The sequence below is a fragment of the Glycine max genome, chromosome 19, assembly GCF_000004515.6.
Source record: "Glycine max cultivar Williams 82 chromosome 19, Glycine_max_v4.0, whole genome shotgun sequence".
Classification (NCBI taxonomy): domain Eukaryota; kingdom Viridiplantae; phylum Streptophyta; class Magnoliopsida; order Fabales; family Fabaceae; genus Glycine; species Glycine max.
Genome location: NC_038255.2, coordinates 14,808,845 through 14,816,462, shown reverse-complemented (window position 1 = coordinate 14,816,462; position 7,618 = coordinate 14,808,845).

Genomic DNA, 7,618 nt, shown 5'->3' with positions numbered 1-7,618 from the left:
CTAAAAAACCTTGAGATTCAGGTGGGTCAACTGGCCAAGCAGTTAGCTAAGAAGTCATCCAACAACTTTACGGTGAATACTGAGAAGAATCCCAAAGAAGAGTGTAAAGCTATTGTATCAAGAAGCAGGAAGCTTGTGGCGGTTGAGGATGAGGATGTTGTTGCTTTGAAGGAGCAAGTTGTTGTGAAGGACACTATTGTTAAAAAGAAGAATGAGGTAACAGATGCAATGAGTCAGAGGAGGGAAAAACAAATAAAGGTCGAAGAGAAAGAAATAAAAGACCAAGAAAAAGAAATAGAGGTAGGAAAAGAAAAAGAAAAAAAAGAAAAAGAAAAAGTTGAAAAAAATAAAGATGAAGAAAAGAGTAGGAGTGAAAAAGAAAGAGAAAAGAGGAAAGAAAAAGCTTCAGATAAGGGTATGGAAGTGCCATATCCCATGGTACCTTCCAAGAAAGATAAGGACCACCATCTGGCGAGATTCCTAGACATTTTTAGGAAACTGGAAATAACTATGCCCTTTGGAGAAGCTTTGCAGCAGATGCCACTCTACTCAAAGTTTTTGAAAGATATGTTGACAATGAAGCACAAATACAATCACCAGGAAAATATCGTTGTGGCAAGCAACTACAGTGTTGTGATACAGAAGATCCTTCCACCAAAACACAAGGACACTGGAAGTGTGACTATTCCTTGTTCAATAGGTGAAGTCATAGTGGGACAGGCTCTTATTGACTTGGGAGCCATTATCGATTTAATGCCACTCTCCATGTGTAGAAGGTTGGGAGAGTTGGAAATCATGCCCACCTTATGCAATCCTACCCCCCAAGGGTATTGGATAGAAGACTCCAAGAGGATTGGGCTAGAGCTGCTAAAGAAGGCCTTGGGGTTCTCATGAACCCTAGGGTAGATTTTTGAGCCCATGGGTCAAGGTTGGATCCACTCTTCTTTGTAAATATTAGAATAGGTTTTTCCTTCTTTTGGGCCTTGTATTTTGGCCAATCTAGTAGTATAGGGTTTTAGCCTTGTATTTTAGGGCATTTTGAGTAGTCTTTGTAGTAGGAAATTTTTTTTTGTATTTTCATGTATTTTTGGAATGAGGGTGAGCTTAGTTATTATTGGGGGGGTGTAGATAAGCTCTAGCTTCTCATCTCAAGGAGGTGAGCTTAGCTATTAGAGAGGTGTGTGTAGCTAAGCTCTAGCTTCTTTAGGAATCTTTTCAATGAAGCTTCTCAAGGAGGTGAACTTAGTTATTAGAGGGGTGTGTGTAGCTAAGCTCTAGCTTCTCGAGGAAGTTTTCTCAAAGAAGCTTCTCAAGGAAGCTACCTAGTCTATTAATAGAAGCATGTGTAACACTTGTTGTAACTTGGATGAATGAGAGTCTTATGAGACAAACTTCAAATTTCAACTTCTCTTCCTCTTTTCTTTCTTCAATTTTGTGCCCCCCCCCCCCCCCCCTCTTTCTTTCTCTCTCTCTCTTTCTTTTCCTTCATTGAAGCACCCTCTCCAAGCTTCTTATCCAAGGCACTCTCTTGATGGCGAAGCTCCTTCTTCCATGGCTTATTCCCTAGTGGATGGCACCTCCTCTCACCTTTTCTCCTTTGTCTTCCGCTACATCTCCATGGTGGAAAATCACCATTGAAGGACCTCATTGAAGCTCAAAGATCCAGCCTCCATAGAAGCTCCACAAGCAAGCTTCCATCACCACTAGAATGACTTTACAGCTTGTTGATCGATCCATCACAAGGCCTTACGGGATAATTGAAGACGTTCTGATAAGAGTTAAGCAAATGGTCTTTCCAGCTGACTTCGTGGTCATGGATGTGGAGGAAGACCATGAGGTTCCCATCATTTTGGGACAGCCCTTTATGTTAACTGCAAGTTGTGTAGTTGACATAGGAAGAAAGACATTGGAAATGGGTTTTGAAGATCAGAAGATCAATTTTGATCAATTTGAAGAAGACAAGCCTATGTCAGATCAAAATGTCTGCTTGCAAGTGATGGAGGGTGGTAAGGAGGTCCTGAAGTTAAAGAACAAAGTGGATATCACCCATTGAGGTAAAAGCGTCAAGCTAATGATGTTAAAGAAGCACTTCCTGGGAGGCAACCCAGTTTTAATTATGTTATTTTGTTTTTCTTGCATGGTATAAGTTAGAACTTACTTCATAATCATTAGACATAGGTATATCAGCTTGTTTGAATAATAGATATAGGGGTTTTTCCAGAAGAAGGACTGAGTTTTAACTTAGAAAATTTTTTCCTAAAAATAGTCCTCTCGCTAAGCCAAATTGCTCTGGCTGAGTGCATAGTTGTCATGTGCTAAGCGAGCCGTAGGCCGCGTTGAGCGATTCAACCCCTGCATCTATAGTTGACTGGGTGCGCTAAGCAGACCATCATTGAGCTAAGCCCAATTCAGTTCGATTTGAGTTGGGCTAAGCCACTAGTCACTACGCTAAGCCCAATATGTTTGCGGCCTGTATTTGGCTAAGCGAGTAACGACTCGCTAAGCCAAAGACCCTTATACTATAGGATGCATTTAATTCGCTGAGTTGGCCTGAGCGCGGTTGAGCGAGAGTTGTAGGAATTTTCATTTGCACACCTCGCTGAGTGTCGTGCTATGCACTAAGCCAAGCCAAAAAAATAAAAAATAAATAAAAATAAATAAATTTTTTAATTTCAAAATTTGGGCTTGGGCTCAGTGAAACTGCCTACTAAGCGAGCTTGTTGAGAAACCAAATGTCTCACACATTCTCTTAGCGTGCTAGCTCACTAAGCGAACACATCGGTTTTGGCTTAAGTGAGTGTAACTTCAGTTACACTCACTTTGCCAAAAATCTGAAACCTCCTCCTGCCCTCCCTCTCTACCTACAAAATCTTTCTTGCATTTTCAAGCATCCTTTAGCGCAATTCTTTTCCGATCATCATCAAACATCTCTAAATCATGTAAGCTCCTTAACTTTACCTCTGTGTTTGCTTTTGTTGAACCTTAGGATAGAAAACCTTAGGTTAGAAACTTTTATTTTCTCTAGGTTAGACTGTAAGTAGATTAGGTAAAAATTGGGACTTTGTTAGGGATTGTACTGTGTATGTAAATGTGATGATTTTGCATGTTTGATAGGTGCCTTTTAGAGGCCTAATAAGAGAAGAAACAAAGTTCATTTTTTGAATTTTTTCTGGAAAATGCAATGAACACGCTAAGTGCGTCTGCTGTGCTAAGCGAGTTCCTCAAAAGTGCTTGAATGTATGCATTTCTAGACAAACTCACTAAGCCAGTTGTGCTGCGCTAAGCGAGTTCATCTTTTTAAGATGAATGTTCATCATCTGGTATGAACATGGCTAAGCGACAGCTATGTGCGCTAAGCCACCAGAGCCTTGAAAGAGACAAAACTTGAGGCTAAGCGAGTGTTGTCTCGCTAAGCCCAAGTAACTTAGAGCATTTTCTGATCAATTGTTGTGCGCTAAGCCAAGGATATTCCAGCTAAGCACAATTCATTGCGGCAATCATTGGGCTAAGCGCGTCTGATGCGCTAAGCCGCTTAACTTAGAAAAATTTTGTGAAGTTTTGGGTGCGCTAAGCGCTATTCAGTGCAGCCTTGACTCGGCTAAGCATGACCCTATTGCGCTAAGCCACTTTGTGAAATAACTTGTTCTTGGCTAAGCGACTGCCTACCTCGCTAAGCCAATTATGCAAAAACAAATTTTCTGTCATAATTAGCTAAGCGAGCCCCAATTGCGCTAAGCCGTAGTGTTATATTTCTGAGGGCGCGCTAAGCGAGCAGTATCCCGCTAAGCGCACATAGTTAATTTCAGCTTTTATTTTCTGTTTTTGAACTTGAATAAATTTTGGTCTAATGTGAATTTTGAGTTCTTTTTACAGATGGCATGTAGGAAAAGGAAAAGCACTACTTCCCGGCCTAGTATGATACCAGGAGATTTCAATCCTTGGAAGCCTGGAACCGATATACAGATAACATTCTCGACCGGAGGATCCTTCCAAAAAGGAATGTTAAGATTTATCATACTGAATTCGATGAGTTTAAGGTGGAATTGGAGAGGCGTAACCTACACAAACACCTCACCAACCTTCAGGAGGGAAGCATAGATGTGGCGATGGTTAAAGAATTCTATGCCAATTTATACAGCCCGGAAGACCAGAGCTCGAAGCAAGTGAGGGTGAGAGGACACTTAATCAGGATTGATGCTGACAGCCTGAATACCTTCTTAGTGACCCCAGTGGTTTTGGAAGAGGGTGAGACACTGCCTAGCTATTCCAGATTTACGAGGATGAGGATTGATCCTCAAGATTTTGTTGTCCGTCTCTGCATCCCTGGTAGGGGTTTTATTCTGAATGCAAAGGGCCATCCTTGGAAGCTTATGAGGAAAGATCTTACCACTCTTGCACAGACATAGAGTTTCTTCTCCTATAGCAACCTGACTCCCACTTCCCACACCTCTGATCTTAATATGGACAGAGCCAGGTTGGTTTATGGCTTAGTCACAGGCAAGGACATGAATATCGGAGCCCTAATCTCAGGTTAGATTTCTACCATTGTCCAAAGTAACTTCTCTAGGCTCAGATTCCTAGCCTTGATCACTGCTTTATGCAGAGCTAGAGGAGTTACCTCTGATAGTCTGACCTATGAGAGCCTGAGCCCGACCATTAACTTGGCCTACATTAAGAAAAACTATTGGAATGTGGATGATATGACAGTTAACTTCAGAGGCGCTAGGAAGGTAAAGGCTCGACCAGCAGATATTCCATCTTCTTCCGCACCACCAGCTCCTCCAACTTCTGCCACCCCTACACTAGCTGCCCAGGGCTCTCAGCGCTTTGAAGCCATGCTTCAGAGTATTCATCAGGGGAAGATTTTACTACTGCAGAGCTTGCAGGTGGTAGCTCCTCCAGGGTCCATTCTGTCGGTAGAACAGTTCATTGAGAAGGTATCCTGGCCTGGAACCTTACCTTCTACTGTAAGAGAGGGTAAGGGTCCCAGTGTTCAGGTACCTCAACAGGTACAGGATGCATCTTCTGAGGCTACCATCCCTGGAGCTTTTGATTTTTCAGATGCAGGAGTAGAGATGAGACCTAATGAGGTTGTTCTTCCTGAGCCAGTTGTGCCAGTTATACATGAGACTATTGAAGCAAGTGAGTCACATTTGAGACAGGAGGCTGCTACTCCTAAGAGGACACCACAGACCCTAGAAGATCCACCTTCACCAGGGGTGGAGCTATCTTTTGCTCAACATGTAACATATCCTCCTGCACCAGTACATAAGAGACCAGCTGATCCCTCTACACCCATCATGAAGATGCCAGAAGACCCTACCACGCCAGTCCTGATACTATCATCCACTCCTCCAGCTACCCCAGTTTTACATCTGACAGATGAGGAGGATATGCAGGACCAAGACACACAGGGCACACAAGACCAGTCACAAGAATTCTAAATTCCTGATTTTTCCTTTTTGGAAATTATTATAATTATTATAGTTTTACTACATTTTTTTTGGTGATTTTGGTTTATCTTTATAATTATATACTTATGTTTTTGTGGATAATTAGTATGCATGTTTTGAAGCATACTGAACAGCTTAACTTGATTCTTTGAGTATGCAGTGCAAACACTTGATCTTTTTATGGAATTGGTGTTGTGAATTGATTGTGGAATGAATGCATGATTGAAATGAAGATTGTGTTTTATCATGAGTTGAGAAAATGTGTATGTTAGATGAGAAAGAACAAAAAAGTAGGCTCACAGTTAGAAATGTTAGTCAGTAGATAGGTTGATTGTGAAAGAAAAGCTTGATCATAAACTGGTGAGAGTGTAAACTTAATTGTTGAGAGAACGACTAGCATAGAGTAATAATTTTTGCATCAATCTCTGAAATTTAGAATGAAATGTATGAAATTGGAAATGATGAAGGCCATTGTTGTATATACAAGCCACTTGACCAAAAGCTTACCTGTTATCAATAATTATATCATTTACACCCATTTTTGAGCTAAACTATAATTGTATTGAATCGTGAGCCTTGAATTGTAATTCCTATTTACCATGCTTAGGTTTTCAGTGGGCATATTGGTTTAGGACAATTTCACCCCAAATTTGGGGGAGTCTGTTAGATGGTTAATGTTTTAAGGTAAGAAACAACAACACACACAGCAAATAAAAAAAAATTTAAAAAAAGTTCAAATAAGTGTGTGTGTTGTTAGAACAAGTCAAGTGAAAGGCTAACGAGCAAGCTAAGTATATTAAAAGACTAATTGATTAAGCCTAGGATTTATGCTCTCTTAGAATCCAAGCTTTGGAATCCTAGAAAAACCAATAGTCATTGTAACCTAGCCTCATTGCAAGCCAATAAAAGTCCTTCTAATTCAATTTGTGCATTTTTTACTTTATGACAAGAGATGAAGTTCAAAGATTGGACCTCTTGCTAGTCGTTATTGATAAAAAGCTTAAACACTTGTGCTTGAGTGAAACAGAAGCCGTGAGGTTTCGGTTATGCATCTTTCCATGAAATTTGTCTCCTGTCTAGCTTTATTTAGTTGTGTTGCTTGCTAACATGTTCTTTTCTCTGAAAAACTGCATGCCTTGTGAAAAGCAATTGATAAAGGAATTTTTGTTTCATTTTTTATCATGCAACTAATATTTTGGGAGTTACACACTTTTGTACATAATCACTGCATGTTTTTTTATCACTTGGGGACCAGTGAGTTGTTCTTTATTTGCTTGAGGACAAGCAAAACTATAAATTTGGGGGAGTTTGTTAGTCGGTTAATACGACTAACTTTTGTGTAAAAAAGTTTTGTAAATTGTATTCGACTCCTTCCATTTACAGTTCTTTTTGTAGTATTGTAAGTACTTTTTGTAAATTTAGGTAATAAGTACTTTGTATCCCACTTTTGTGTATTTAATAACCTTTACATTTCAATTTCAAGTAAAATAAGCAAGTTTGGTGAAGTTTGATTTTTGCAATTCGCTGAGCCATCCTCCTCTGGCTAAGCACATGATCCGCTGGGCGCAACATGATTGGCTGAGCACATAGAAGAACCTGGAAGATGATGACCTGTAAAGGTGTGCTGAGCGAGAGTTAAACTCGCTAAGCGCACCGCTTGCACCTCCAGGCTGAGCAAAGAAGAGGTGCGCTAAGCCAAATGTCACTTAATTTGGCTAAGCAAACTAGAATGTGGTTGAGCGAATGACTAAAAATCAGCAACACTATTTAAAGCCTGAAATCAGAAATGGAAGGGAGTTCTCAATTTTTGGCGTTTTCTCTATTCTTGGAAGCATTCATTTGAGTGGCTAAGTGGCGGAGAGAACTTATGGTGTGAAGATCCTAAGGGATACCAAAAATTGAAGAGGAAGTTATCATGTAGAGTATTTGATGAGAGTTTGAGTGATTGTGAGGTTTCTAGAGGTGAAGGAGACATCCTCACCACTTGTACTTCCTAATCTTTCATTTTCTCTTTTTCATCTTTGTAAGAGAAGCTTCCCAGCTCTAGAGAGCTAAATCCTCAGTTGGTTCTTCCTATTGGGTACTTGATGTAAATACCCTTACATTTATCTAATGATGTTGCATGTGTTCTCTGTGCTATCAGTACTTCATTTTAGTATGCTTTT